This window comes from Gorilla gorilla, chromosome 3 (genome assembly GCF_029281585.2).
Source record: "Gorilla gorilla gorilla isolate KB3781 chromosome 3, NHGRI_mGorGor1-v2.1_pri, whole genome shotgun sequence".
NCBI classification, from domain to species: domain Eukaryota; kingdom Metazoa; phylum Chordata; class Mammalia; order Primates; family Hominidae; genus Gorilla; species Gorilla gorilla.
Window position 1 is genome coordinate 14,243,516 of NC_073227.2, and position 15,065 is coordinate 14,258,580.

Consider the following 15,065-nt stretch of genomic DNA (forward strand, 5'->3'; position numbering starts at 1 on the left):
CCCAGAGGCCTCGGACGCACCTCCTGCTCCTCAGCCCCAGAGGGGACCAGGACCCTGGCTGTGACGCTGTGACTGCCTTGCTGTGCCTTGTAGTTTTACACCCCAGTGTGCACCTGAGCCCAGAGCTCAGCTGGGCCTGTCACCTGAACGTTGCATGGAGGCTGGCAGCTCTCATTCGACACCCCACCTGCGAGGTAGGGTCCCACCACACCGCACAGCTCGGTTTGCATCCATTTGCCCTGTATGAACACAGACTGAGCAACAGGGGGCAGGTGTGGGGGTCTCCTGCTGGAGCCATTACAGGCAGGGCAGCCAGGGCCTCCAGAGCCAGCCTTGCGAGCCTGTGTGTCTGCCCAAGCAGGAGGAAGGCATCGGGCGAGACGGCTGGATCACAAAGGCCAAGATTCACACTTGGGACGTTCCTGCAGAAGGGGGAATTGTTTTCCCAACTGGCAGCAGCCACGGAAGGCAAGTTTCAGATACAGAAAGGAAAGTCAAACCTCTCTTCTCAAGGGCGTGCTTTCAAGTGTTAAAGGCTGGCTGTTTCTGGACGCCATCTCTGAGGCACCCATTAGTCAAACTTAGCTGGAGTCACCTCCTCACAGCCCTCGTGTCACCCTCACCTGGAGTCACCTGCTCACGTCACCCTCACCTGGAGTCACCTCCTCACGTCACCCTCACCTGGAGTCACCTCCTCACAGCCCTCGTGTCACCCTCACCTGGAGTCACCTCCTCACAGCCCTCACGTCACCCTCACCTGGAGTCACCTCCTCACAGCCCTCACGTCACCCTCACCTGGAGTCACCTCCTCACAGCCCTCACGTCACCCTCACCTGGAGTCACCTCCTCACAGCCCTCGTGTCACCCTCACCTGGAGTCACCTCCTCACAGCCCTCATGTCACTCTCACCTGGAGTCACCTCCTCACAGCCCTCATGTCACTCTCACCTGGAGTCACCTCCTCACAGCCCTCGTGTCACTCTCACCTGGAGTCACCTCCTCACAGCCCTCGTGTCACTCTGACCTTGAGTCACCTCCTCACAGCCCTCGTGTCACTCTGACCTTGAGTCACCTCCTCACAGCCCTCACGTCACCCTCACCTGGAGTCACCTCCTCACAGCCCTCATGTCACCCTCACCTGGAGTCACCTCCTCACAGCCCTCACGTCACCCTCACCTGGAGTCACCTCCTCACAGCCCTCGTGTCACCCTCACCTGGAGTCACCTCCTCACAGCCCGCGTGTCACCCTCACCTGGAGTCACCTCCTCACAGCCCTCACGTCACCCTCACCTGGAGTCACCTCCTCACAGCCCTCACGTCACCCTCACCTGGAGTCACCTCCTCACAGCCCTCACGTCACCCTCACCTGGAGTCACCTCCTCACAGCCCTCACGTCACCCTCACCTGGAGTCACCTCCTCACAGCCCTCACGTCACCCTCACCTGGAGTCACCTCCTCACAGCCCTCGTGTCACCCTCACCTGGAGTCACCTCCTCACAGCCCTCGTGTCACCCTCACCTGGAGTCACCTCCTCACAGCCCTCACGTCACCCTCACCTGGAGTCACCTCCTCACAGCCCTCACGTCACTCTCACCTGGAGTCACCTCCACACAGCCCTCACGTCACCCTCACCTGGAGTCACCTCCACACAGCCCTCACGTCACCCTCACCTGGAGTCACCTCCTCACAGCCCTCACGTCACCCTCACCTGGAGTCACCTCCTCACAGCCCTCACGTCACCCTCACCTGGAGTCACCTCCTCACAGCCCTCACGTCACCCTCACCTGGAGTCACCTCCTCACAGCCCTCGTGTCACTCTCACCTGGAGTCACCCGCTCACAGCCCTCACGTCACCCTCACCTGGAGTCACCTCCTCACAGCCCTCACGTCACCCTCACCTGGAGTCACCTCCTCACAGCCCTCACGTCACCCTCACCTGGAGTCACCTCCTCACAGCCCTCATGTCACTCTCACCTGGAGTCACCTCCTCACAGCCCTCGTGTCACCCTCACCTGGAGTCACCTCCTCACAGCCCTCACGTCACCCTCACCTGGAGTCACCTCCTCACAGCCCTCGTGTCACCCTCACCTGGAGTCACCTCCTCACAGCCCTCACGTCACCCTCACCTGGAGTCACCTCCTCACAGCCCTCGTGTCACCCTCACCTGGAGTCACCTCCTCACAGCCCTCACGTCACCCTCACCTGGAGTCACCTCCTCACAGCCCTCACGTCACCCTCACCTGGAGTCACCTCCTCACAGCCCTCACGTCACCCTCACCTGGAGTCACCTCCTCACAGCCCTCATGTCACTCTCACCTGGAGTCACCTCCTCACAGCCCTCACGTCACTCTCACCTGGAGTCACCTCCTCACAGCCCTCGTGTCACCCTCACCTGGAGTCACCTCCTCACAGCCCTCGTGTCACCCTCACCTGGAGTCACCCGCTCACAGCCCTCACATCACCCTCACCTGGAGTCACCTCCTCACAGCCCTAATCAGCTGTTGTCCAAGGTCCCCACCTCACAGGTGAGAAGTGAAGACATTCGGTGACTTGTCCATCAAGTCACACAGCAGATCTGAGATTGGAGCTCAGGCCTGTTCAACTCCAAACCACATTCAAATATGAAAGAAATGCACAGAAGGCAAACAGGCAGTGAGAAGCTTTCCAATCCAACCCTCTTGTCCCAGGAGAAAACCAGGAAGGAAATACTGGACAGGAGCCCAGGAAGGAAACATGCTCCATGTAGGCAAATCCTTGCTTCCTTCCTCCTCACCCAGAAGCCCTTGCACTCTTGGCCCCTGGGCAGTAGGGAGTCCATGTTCTTTTTCTGTTGTATTTAATTGGCACATAGTAGTTGTACATTGTATGGGATACGGTGGGATGTTTTGCTACACATATACAATATGTGATGATCCAGTCAGGGGATATATCATATCGAGCACCTCATACATTTCATCATACCTCATCCATTTCTTTGTGGTGAGAACATTCATAACCCTCTTTCTGTTATTTGGAAATATGATTATAATATTGCCAGCTATGGTCACCCTACTGTGCTGCGGAACACCTGAACTTGGCCGGACATGGTGGCTTACACCTGTAATCCCAACACTTTGAGAGGCCGAGGCAGGCAGATGGCTTGAGCCTAGGAGTTCCAGACCTGCCTGGGCAACATGGCAAAACCCGATCTCTACAAAAATACACAAATTAGCTGAGCATGGTGGTGTGCACCTGTAGTTCCAGCTACTTGGGAGGCTGAGGTGGACTGCACTCCAGCCTGGGCAACAGAGAAAGACCCTGCCCCCAACAAAAAGAAAAAGAAAAAAGGAACACCAGGACGTATTCCTCCTAACTGGAATTTTGTACCCGTGAAGCAATCTCTTCCCAACACCCTCTCCCTAGCCTCTAGTGACCACTTTTCTGCTACTTCGGCATGTTGGTTTTTTTTGTTTTGTTTTGTTTTGAGACAGAGTCTCACTCTGTCGCCCAGGCTGGAGTACAGTGGCATGACCTTGCCTCACTGCAACCTCCGCCTTCTGGGTTCAAGCAATTCTCCTGCCTCAGCCTCCTGAGTCTGGGATTACAGGCACGTGCCACCACACCCGGCTAATTTTTGTATTTTTAATAGAGATGGGGTTTCGCCATGTTGGTCAGGCTGCTCTCGAACTCCTGACCTTGTGCTCCGCCTGCCTCGGCCTCCCAAAGTGCTGGGATTACAGGCATGAGCCACCACGCCCAGCCATCACCTTATGTATTTTGGATATTAACCTTTTATCAGATGTACGGTTTGCAAATATTCTCTCTCATTCTGTAGGTTATTCCATCACTCTATTGATTGTTTCCTCTGCTGTGCAGAAGCTTTTTAGTTTCATGTCACCCCGCTTGTCTATTTTTGCTTTTGTAGCCTGTGCTTTCCGGTTCTTATCCAAAAAAACCCTTGTCCAGACCAATGTCATGAAGCATTTCCCCTGTTTTCTTCTAGTAGTTTCTTCTAGTTGTAGTTTCAGGTCTTATATTTAAGTCTTTGATCTGTTGTGAGTTGATTTTTGTGTACAGTGAGTGATCAGGGTATCGTTTTATGTTTCTGCAGGTGGCTATCCAGTTTTCCTGGCAGAGAATCCATGTTCTGACTCCAGCGTGCCGCCTCAGGTGTGGGAAACCCTCAGGACCACTTCAGCGTGTTTCATGTGCCATGAGTTACAGATGAAGCCCCTAAGGAGCCCGTTCATGCAGCTGCAGCAGGCGTGCTAACACGGGAACCGTGGTGTGAGCTACTTCTGGTCTACACAGCAAGTGGACCACATCTCTCTGTTCTGGAAACCTTTGAGGGTCTGTTCTCACCAGAGGCAGCTCAGAGAATTTATTCTTAGGCAGAATGTGGGCTTTGCCCACCTGGTTTCCTGATCATCTCTCCTGCAGTCATTCTTACAACTGTTCTCAGTGACGAAACTGTGCTCATGTTTAATCCGAAACAGAGTCCCCCAGGAAGAGCTTTCAGCGCCAGCCGTTAGTACCCTGGTAAAACCATGAACACAAACTAAGCACATCCCCTTCCTTGCAACTGCAGCCTCCCCTTACGAGGCTGTGGTGGCCGTCAAGCCAGAATCAGTGCTGTGCAGGTCACAAAGCCCATCCACAATCATGTGAATGCTCGGGGCTGTCACAGGGGAGAGGACAGGAGGGATTGCTGTGAGCTCCATGCTCCCATGAGAAAAAGGGTGTCAGGGAGGCTGAGACTTCCCAGGGCATGGAGCTAAAAACAGGCCCGAGCTGGGGCCCTCGGCTCACCCTTCTTCCTCCACTCCCTAAGAGGCCTCAGCATGGCACCAAGGATATCCTTCCTTTCCAGTCTTCACAGAGGGTCGGTGTGGTGGGATGGAAATGCTAATGAAGCAGTGAGGTTAAAAGTAATAGCTTGCCAGCCAGCCACAGTGGCTCATGCCTGTAATCCCAGCACTTTGGGAGGCCAAAGTGAGCCAATCGCTTGAGCTCAGGAGTTCGAGACCTGCCTGGCCAAGAAACATGGCGAAATCCTGTCTCTACTAAAAATACAAAAGTTAGCCAGGCATAGTGGCACATGCCTGTAGATAGTCCCAGCTACTTGGGAGGCTGAGGCAAGAGGATTGCTTGAGCCTGGGAGTCGGAAGTTGCAGTGAACCAAGATTACACCACTGCACTCCAGCCTGGGCGACAAAGCCAGACCCTATCTCAAAATAATAATAACTGCCTGTTACGGTTGAACTGTGTACCCCCAAATCCATACGCTAAAGCGCTAAGCCCTGGTACTGCAGAATGGGACCTTATTTGGAAATAGAATCGTGGCAGATGTAATGAGTTAAGATGAGGTCACCCTGGAGGAGGGTGGCCCCCCATCCGACAGGACAGGTGCCCTGATAAAAAGGGGATATCTGGACACAGATACACACACAGGGAGAGCGCCGTGTGAAGAGGAAGGCAGGGATCAGGGAGACAGAAGCTACAAAGCACCAGGGATTGCCAGCAACCACGAACAGCCAGGAGAGGCGCCTGGAAAAGGCTCTCTCCCTAACCACACTCCAGCCAGGCCCTCCAAACCCTCTTCTCAAGCAGGCTTCAGTCTTGGCCAACAAAAATATAACCTCCCACATGGTTTCTGACAGCTCAAGGCCACATCCCCTAGGATGGTGCCAGCTCCCTGAAAGTGCCTGCCTGAGAAACTCAAAGCTGCCAGAAGAATCTGCTGTTGGCTCCTGCCATGCCCAGAGATACAGCCCCGTCCCCCAGCCCCTGGGGAGGGCAGGAACCTGACTTAAATGGGCACCAGCTTGCAGACTCAGGTGGGTTTCACAGGGACAGACCCCCGTCTGCTTTCTGTAATGTTTCACTCTCTGGCTCTGCTGAGCTCTGCTCACCCTCTCCCATCCCATCATTCTCCCTTTAAAACACCCAGGTGGCCAGATGCAGTAGCTCATGCCTGTAATCCCAGCAGTTTGGGAGGCCAAAGTGGGAGTATCGCTTGAGCCCAGGAGTTTGAGACCAGCCTGGATAACATAGTGAGACCCAATCTCTACAAAAAATACAAAAAAAAAATTATTACAGCTGGGCCTGGTGGCAAAGCTCATGGCCCTACTGCTGGGGCTCACTGCATCCTTGACCTCCCAGGCTCGGGCGATCCTCCCACTTCAGCCTCCCAAGTAGCTGGGAGTACAGGTGCATTGCTGGGGCAGGGCTGACCCATGCACCAAGCCCCACCCTGGGCTGGCCTTTCCACGCCTCATCTCATTTACTGCCCCCACCACCCAGGCCAGTGACAAAGCTGCTCCTGAGCACAGCTTCCCCTCCTCTGAGCCGCCTCCTCATTTCCCTGCTCACACTCCTCCTCCCACATTGGACTCTCTAACTCCACAAAGACTCAGTTCAGCTGCCACCTCCTCCAGGAATTCCGCCCTGATTCCTGAGTCTTGATTCCCTGTCCTGAGGGCATACAGAGGTCGCTGAGCCCCTGCCCTCTAGAACAGCTGGCCTGGGCATTGCCACCAGGTGGGAGACTGGCACCCACTGAATGGCTCTGAGCACTTCCCATTTGCAAGTCTGTCTCCCCCACTAGCCTGGGAGCCCCCTGAGAGCAGGGGCCACGTCTTAAGCATCCCTCACTCATGGTGCCCATTACAGGGCTCGGTGCAAAGTAGACCTTCAGGGACTGAAGAATGAGTGAATGAATGAATGAATGAATGAAGGCATGAACTGACTCGTCCAGGATCACACACACAGTTAACAGCCCCAGTACTTCTGACTCCAAGGGCACATCACCACCCTGGCAGCAGCCACTCTAGAGATATGTGCCAGTTCCCGGGGAACGGGCGTCCTGGATTCTCTACATCCAGCCTTGTGCCGGCCTGCAACACTGTCCTCTTTCAGCAGCAGCAGCCGATGGAGTGGCGAGGCTGGCAGTGATCCACCTGTGCTGACTGGAAAGCAAGCTCTGGTTCCAGCCAGCCTCCCTCTGGGGCAGCACCCCCAGCCCCTGAGACGCAGCAGCCTCAAGGCGGGCCCGGCCGGGCCACCCTGCCCTGGGCTTCTCTGCAGCCTCAGACTCCAGGGCTTGGACTGGCCTCAGAACTGACATTGATTCTTCCAGATCTTCAAATTGGGCTTTTCTTTTTCTATTTAAAAACAAAATACTTAATGTAAAAGGAATTCATGCTTGTTACAAAAGAACCCTGACAATATAGAGGTATATAAAGAAATGTATAGAGTTAAAGCGCCCCCCCACTCCCCAGTCCAGCCACTGTGAACGTGTGAGTGTTGATCCTCCCAGATGTTTAACAACCCCCCACACACACAGACACACGTATTTATTTTACAACCTCTAGGTTAAACATTCACCCTCTGCCTTCTAATTCCAGTGAAGTCTTGTGTACTTTGTCTAGGAGGAGATTCTAAACCATGGAACCCAACACATGGCGCTCATCAGGATATGGTTAAATTAATGTTATCCAGTGCACGGAACCAAGAAATAGCAGCCAGGTGTGCTGGCTCACACCTGTAAACTTTGGGAGGCCAAGGCGACTTGAGGCTGGGAGTTCAAGACCAGCCTAGGCAACATAGCAAGACCTTATCTCTGCAAAAAAAAAAAAAGAAAAAAAAAATTAATTAGTCAGGCGTGGTGGTGCGTACCGGTAGTCCCAGCTACTCTGAAGGCTGAGGTGGGAGGATCGATTGAGCACAGTAGATAGAGGCTGCAGTGAGCTATGATTGCACCACTGTACTCCAGCCTGGGAGACAGAGCAAGACCCTGTCTCTGAAAAAGAAAAGAAACGGCATTAGACTCATAGAGAAAAACATGTAATCCTACAGCACTGACACTGCCATTCCAAAAAGGAGCGTCACAGCATCAGCCGCAAAGAGTCCTCTTTCATTTTTTCATTGAGCAGATATTTCTCGAGTGCCAGGGACATGTTAAGCACAGTCATAACCACAGAGAATGAGGCCGTGAATACAGAAGAAACTGAGCAGTGCAGGGAGAGGGACAATCAGTGGAGAATCAATAAAACCCTAGAGCATGTCAGACCCACGGTTCTAAGCCAAAAAGCAGGTAAGGGAGGTGGTGGGGGCAGGGTGGGAGTGGGGTGAAGACGACTGGATCTCTAATTCCCTGGCCTGTCTCCTCCCTCTCTCTCAGTCGACACCCACCTGTGTCGCCCTGCACTTGCACACTTGGATAAAACATCACACCCACTGCCTGCCAAAGGGCCAGCCAGGTGCTGGAGAAAATGACCCCGGCCTGCAGGTGAATTTGCTTCCTGGAGGTGAAACTTGACCAGTGAGAAACAGGAGATGACAGAACTAGACAGAGGCATCCCCCGCCGTGTGCTGTCACCTGTGGACGCCTCCCAAATGTGATTGATCCCTGCCTGCGAACACCTGCAGGATTCCTGTGTGCTGCACAGACCCAATGGCTGAGTGCTTTGGGGATGGTCATCGCAGTTCATTATGGAACTGGGAACATGTGGGTCCCCTCCCCCCATCCTCACCACCCGGGGCTTGCACCTCCCAAATGAAGCATTAACACTGCAATCCCAGCCTAGGCTCTGCTTTCCGGAGAGGCTCAAACAAGAAGTCATTTTAAACATCCCAAGAAGGCAGCAACCTTGGGAAGAAAGGGCATTTGACAAAGACCTCAAAGAGTCGAGAGAAGAAGCCATGTGGCTATTTGGAGAAAGAGTGTTCTAGGCAGATGTCTTAGTCTCTTCAGGCTGTTTTAACAAAATACCATAAACTGGGCAGCTTATAAACAAGATACACTTATTCTTTACAATGCTGGAGGTTGGGAAGTATGAGATCAGGGTGCCAGCATGGTCGCATTCTGATGAGGACCCTTCTCCGAGGCTGCGGACTGCTGACTTCCCACTGTGTCCCCTGGCATGGTGATGTGAACCCAGAACATCTGAGACGGGTCTCAGTTAATTTAGAAAGTTTATTTTGCCAAGGTTGAGGATGCGCGCCTGGGACACAGCCTCAGGAGGGCGCGTCCTGACGACGCCAGGGACAGGCCAGGGAATTAGAGATCCAGTCTTCTTCACCCCACTCCCACCCTGCCCCCACCACCTCCCTTACCTGCTTTTTGGCTTAGAACCGTGGGTCTGACATGCTCTAGGGTTTTATTGATTCTCCACTGATTGTCCCTCTCCCTGCACTGCTCAGTTTCTTCTGTGCCCAAGGGGGTCCGGGCACAGCATGGTTTTATACATTTTAGGGAGCCACGAGACATTAATCAATATATGTAAGAAGTACATTGGTTCGGTCAGGAAAGGTGGGACAACTTGAAGCAAAGACAGGAAGACTCCAAGCCGGGAGGGAGGGGGCTTCCAGGTCACAGATAGGCGAGACACAAAGGGTTGCATTATTTTGAGCTTGTTATTAGCTTTCTGAAGGAGGCAATTAGATATGCACCTATCTCAGTGAGCAGAGGGATCACTTTGAGTAGATGGGAGGCAGGTTCGCCCTAAGCACTTTCCAGCTGGACTTTTCCTTAGTGATTTGAGGGGCCCAAGATATTTTCCGTTCACAGTGGAAAGAGCGAACACACCCCCTCAGGCAGCTTTTATAAGGATACTAATCCCATCAGTGTGAGCTCCGTCCTCACGACCTCCTCGCCTCCCAAAGGCCCCACTCCTAAAACCATCACCTTGGGCCTAGGATTTCAACAGCTGAATTTGGGGAAGACACAAACTTTCAACCACTGTAGCAAAGGAGGCAGCAGGTACAAAGGCCCTGAGATGGGAGCATTGCTTGTTTCCTAAGAACAGCAAGGAGGCCACCGTGGCTGGAGCAAGTGAGCGAGGAGGAGGGGAATAGGAGACGCTATCAGAGAGGAGGCTGGCGGTGGAGCCACGTAGGGCTTTGTAAACCATCAAGGACTTGGGCTTTTGGTCTGAGTGCAGTGGGAAGCTGTTTCCAGGCAGATTCTAGGCAGATGTCTTTGTCCATTCAGGCTGCTAGAACAAAGTACCCCAAATTTTGAGGTCTTCAGCAGTGGAGTGATGTGGTCTGACTTAAGTTTTAAAAAGATCACTCTGGCTGCTGACTTGAAAACAGACTAGAGGACAGTGATGGTGGAGGCAGGGAGGCCAGAGAGGAGGCTGTCTCAGTAATCCAGCTATCAGAGGGTAGGGGCTCAAATCAGGGTGGAATTAACAAGAAAAGGAGAGACTAGAAGAGGGTACATTTGGACGGCCCCGTGTGCTGACATACTGAGCGTGGGGCACGGGAGGAAGATGCCATTCCAGGATGACTCCAAGGCTTTTGCTCCGAGCACGTGGTCCGATGTCATCTCTGTCTGCTGGTGGCCTGGGGCACTGGCTATCCAGGATGGCCTCACTACAACTTCACCAATTAAGATTATTTGCCACAGTGCAGTATCTGCAAGGATCTGTCCACTTCTGGCTCACTCTCACTGATGCGGTCCAGCCCCTCGGGGTTCCAGCTCATGGCAGGTTTCCCAGGACAAGCTTTCCCATGGAGGGTCCTTGCATTGGTTTCCCGTGGCTGCTGTAACAAACTACTGCACACATAGTAGCTTAGAGCAACACATATTCACTTTCCTATGGTTCTGGAAGCTAGAAATTCAACATCCCTTTCACTGGGCCAAAGCCAAGGAGTGGGTGGGGCTGCACTTCCTCAGGAGGCCCCAGGGAGCATCTGTCTCCTTGCCTTTCCCAGCTTCCAGAGACGGCCACATTCCTGGGCTCCTGGCCCTCACTCCACCTTCAAAGCCAGCAGCACTGCATCCTACTGCGGTGGTCACGTGGCTTCCCCCTGGAGGGTCTAGTCTCCCTCTGCCCCTCTCACAAGGAGGCTGTCACCACATATGGAGCTCACACAGCTGATGGAGATGCTCTTCCCATCTCAAGGTCCCTCATCACAGCTGCAAAGTCCCTTCTGCCTTGCGAGCTAACAGTCCCAGTTTCCAAAGACCGGGACCTGATATCTTTAGGGTCCAGCCTACCACAGCCCTGGACTCCCGTCCCTTAGCCACACGATGTTGTCAACCCCCGGCCAGTGTCTCAGAAAGCGTGCTCTAGAATCACAGTACCCCAAATGCTGCACCGACCCCCCCGAGCCTCTCTCCTCCCTGGATCCTGCCCCACCATTTCCTCACTGTCTCGTTACTTCTCCGACGCCTCCACACAGAGGTCCCCGTTGTTATCACTGTTGCATTTTCTAGCTGTCCTTGGAGGGAGGGTCAGTCCCACTCCGACAGGAAACAGATGTGCATCTTACTCTTTCTGTGCTGAAATGGCAGCAGGCAGGAGTTGGGTCCCGAGTGAGAGCCTCCAAGGACTGACCATTAGGTTTTCTATGTGCCAGCACTGACAGTAGACTCTTGTTAGTCCCCATGACTTTAATTTAAAAATCAACAACTCATCATAATTACCGCCACTTCAGGGCTCATAATCATTACCCCATTTGGTAATACTTAGAGCCATTATTTATTAATTACAAAAATATGTCACAGATTCCGGGCAGGCCCTTTCCCAATTATTGTCTCTTTTAACTCTTACACTAAGCCTGTGGTGTCAAGACCATCAGCATCACCCTGAAATGGACAAACTGAGGCTCAACAAGCTTGGGTAGGCTGCCAGGGCGGCACAGCCAGTGAGCGACAGAGCAACGGTTTGGAGGGTTTCTGGCCCTGCAGCCCTCACCTGCAGGACGCCGTGCCTGAGAACTCAAACTAGGGAGAAACTGAGCAGAGCCACACAGCACGTGCGCCGCAGAGCCCGGACTCCTCAAGTCACATCCTGCCCCGATCCCAAGTAGCTCTTTCCCTTTCAAATGCTTTCTCCAGCCCGTGAGTCAGCAGTCCTGGAACTCAGAAGCAAGGTCAGTTCAACCCACCTTAGAGGCAGAATTGTTCTTCTCATGAATCTTCAGAAAACTTGGCTCACGCAAAACAACCCCAGCCTCCCTGAGCAAGAAGTAATTCTCCCGGAAACGCCCTCAGACTCCACCCGCACCGCCGGCTCTCCTGGGTCTCCGCCTGTGGCCTGCACTGCGGATCTCAGACCTGCAGGCGCCACACTCATGTGAGCCAATGCCTTATAATAAATCTGCTTCTACGTATATACACATCCTATTGGCTGTGTTTCTCTGGAGAACCCTAACGCAATTGTGTTGTGACTGGATAGAACATCCTTGCTCCTGAGACACAGGCTGCAGCATTTGGGGATTAAGCATCATGATGTCTGCAACTCACTTTCAAACAGTTCAGCAAACCAAAAAGAGTGTGTGTGTGTGTGTGTGTGTGTGCGCGCGCGCATGCGTGTGTGTGTGCACACGTGTGAGCGTGTGTGCATGTGTGTGTATTATAGATATTATTCCATGTGCGTATGCCCATGGAATATAGAATATACACACACACATACACATAGAACATGTGTGTGTGTATCCTATGTATATGTGTGTGTATATATTCTGCATTTTGTTTCTATGTATGTATGTACTGGAGAGAGTGGGAACAGCCACAGTTAAATGTTAAAACTGCTAGACCGAGGGAAAAGCATACAGATTAACATGATTCTATGTTTTCAAACTTTCTCTAGATTTTCAATGTTCCAAAATAAAAATGCAGGGCAGGGGCTGTCGGACCCCTTTCCCTGGCTCTCGGGATCAAGTTAAGACTCAGAGCCTGCTCTGGGAGCGGCTGGGTGTTGGAAGGGATCCAATAAGCTGCCCCCACTTTCCTGCCCTGATTCTGAACCAACTGAGACAACAGAATGAAGGAGCCAGCAGATGGGAACAAAATGTCACCTTGAAGATGGGCGACACTGGGGCGGGAAGGAATGGGGATTAAGAGTCACACCCAGCCTAGACCGAAGCAGCCTGCCCCTGAACAGTTTGCTTCTGCACACTCGGCTCTGCTTCCTACAACGCTGGACCAGGTAGAGCAGAGAGGAGAGCAAATCCAAAGACCCCCCAAGCCCTGGACCTTTGGTATCAAGACATGTGGAGCCAAGAGAGCCAGCCAACTTGCAGGTAACCACCCCACCCCTGGGGAGGAGTCAGGAACAGAGCAAGGAGCAGGCAGCCTCGAGGAAAACCCCAGCTCAAGGAAGCCAAGGTGCACCCCTCAGAGGCCCCGCGGCTCTGCACACCTCACGTCTGACTTTGCCCACCCTCTGCTCTGTGCTCTCCTCCCTCCTGGGCCTCTTAGGGACCCCAGACCCACCACGGCCTCGGCTGGGGTTCCTGTCCTTCCAGTCTCTGCTGCTGTCACCGGCTCTCTGGGGCCTGTATGCCATTTTACACAGGGGTGGGTCCCTCCCCCAACCCCCGGGGTCACTGCTGGTGGTGTCCTTGCCTGCTGTCCAACTGCCTTGGAAAGGGAACCTGAGACATGGCTCAAGCCCAGCCACCTTCCATGGTGGGAACAGGGACACAGAAAACTCACCATCATTGGCACAGCAGACTCCTGCTGTGACCCCTGCTAAAATAAGCATGAAAGCCAAGCTAGATACCAGATAGAGCTGAATATGGGTGTAAGGTGAGTGTGAACAGATCTGGGCATGAGATGAGCACACAGGACGGATCAGCACTGCTGCTGCACCAGGGGCTCCTTACCTGCAGCCTCACCATCCACACTCCCCTCTAGTATGTGTCTTCAACTTCTGCTTAACAGGAGAAGCTCCGTCCAGCACCTATGTTGTGGCTGGGCCCCAACAATCATCCCCCAATGTGGGGACACAGAGAAGGCTGCTCACTGCTGAAACCACCAGAACCAGACTGAAGCAGCCGAGGCAGCTACCCTGAGAACTACTCACCCCTGGTCGTACGCACCGGAGAAAACCACCCACTGGATGGGGAGGGGACTGGGTGAGGACCCTGCAAGCCTGCTCTCTGCAGCGTTATTCAAGGTGGTAGGAGTTGGAGACGGCCTGGGATCCTTCCTGGAGTGCAAGGTGGGTTAGACCACAGGGTGCCCTGCAGTCTCTGGAGGCAGCAGAGATGTCCCTGAAGTTAATAGGGATGGAGCTTTAAAACCCGAACCCAGTGAAAGCAAGTAACTGTGGGAGCTGTACAGTACAATGCCATTGACGTGGATATTACTTACATGCCTATGCGGGTGTTCACCAAAAGCCACATATACGTATCAGGTATAGCAGCACGGTGCCTGATAGCCCCAAATCGGAAACAACCAGTACCCATCCTCTGTAGAACAAATAGTTTGGGGAAGGAGGAGCAAGGGGGTTCTATACAGATGCTAGTGAAGTTCTGTTTCTCCAACTGGGTGCTGATGACACAGGCTAGTACATTTTGTGCAAATCCTTCCAGCTATGCATATGACCTGTGCACTTTTCTATATATATTCTCTATATGTATGTTATTCTTCAATTAAAAGTTCACTCAAAATGCATGCACATGATTAGAGATCAATATACACTTTACAACCGGGCGCAGTGGCTCATGCCTGTAATCCCAGCACTTTGGGAGGCCGAGGCAGGAGGATCACTTGAGCCCAGGAGACTGATGCTGCAGTGAACTGAGATTGCACTACTGCACCCCAGCCTGGGTGACAGAATGAGACTCTGTCCAAAAAATACATGCATATAGATTTATACACACGCACACCGTATATAAGCAAAAATGCACGTTAAACAACGTGAAGAAAAGTGAATGGAGAGAGGGGTAAAATAAAGGTGAATGCCCAGGTAGACGTGACATGCGAGAGGCCTGTGGGAAGTGCATGCCGCGAACCAAGGTGGACGACAGACTCACCAGTTGGCCACTGAGGACAAAACAGAGGAATCAGGGGGTGAGGTGAAAGGGAGATGATAGGGCAGAAGCAGCCCCGGGGCCACGGTGGCCAGACTAGGTTACAAAAAGAGCAACTACCTTCCCTTGTCGGATAGGTGGGAATTTAAAAGGTTGCCAGCATTCAGCACCACAAAAGTGTGGGAAAGTGGGGACTTCCGTGCCTTGTGCGATGGGACTTTAACTGGAACGGCCCTTTGGGGTCATTTTGACAATCCCTATGGAAGCTTTAAATATGTGACTTCGTTGACCCAGAAATTCTGCTTCTAGAAA

The 15,065-nt window shown here is 53.0% G+C and overlaps 1 protein-coding gene across 1 annotated transcript in view; it reads right to left on the minus strand.

Moving 5' to 3' along the window:
* The window catches only part of SORCS2 (sortilin related VPS10 domain containing receptor 2), a 593,679-nt gene extending 581,670 nt beyond the window's left edge, over positions 1 to 12,009 (minus strand). Inside the window, exon 1 of the mRNA XM_055385390.2 lies at positions 11,880 to 12,009. The gene's annotated coding sequence lies outside the window, so the exon portion shown is untranslated. The remainder of the gene's footprint in view (positions 1 to 11,879) is intronic.
* Between the last annotated feature and the right edge of the window lie 3,056 nt (positions 12,010 to 15,065).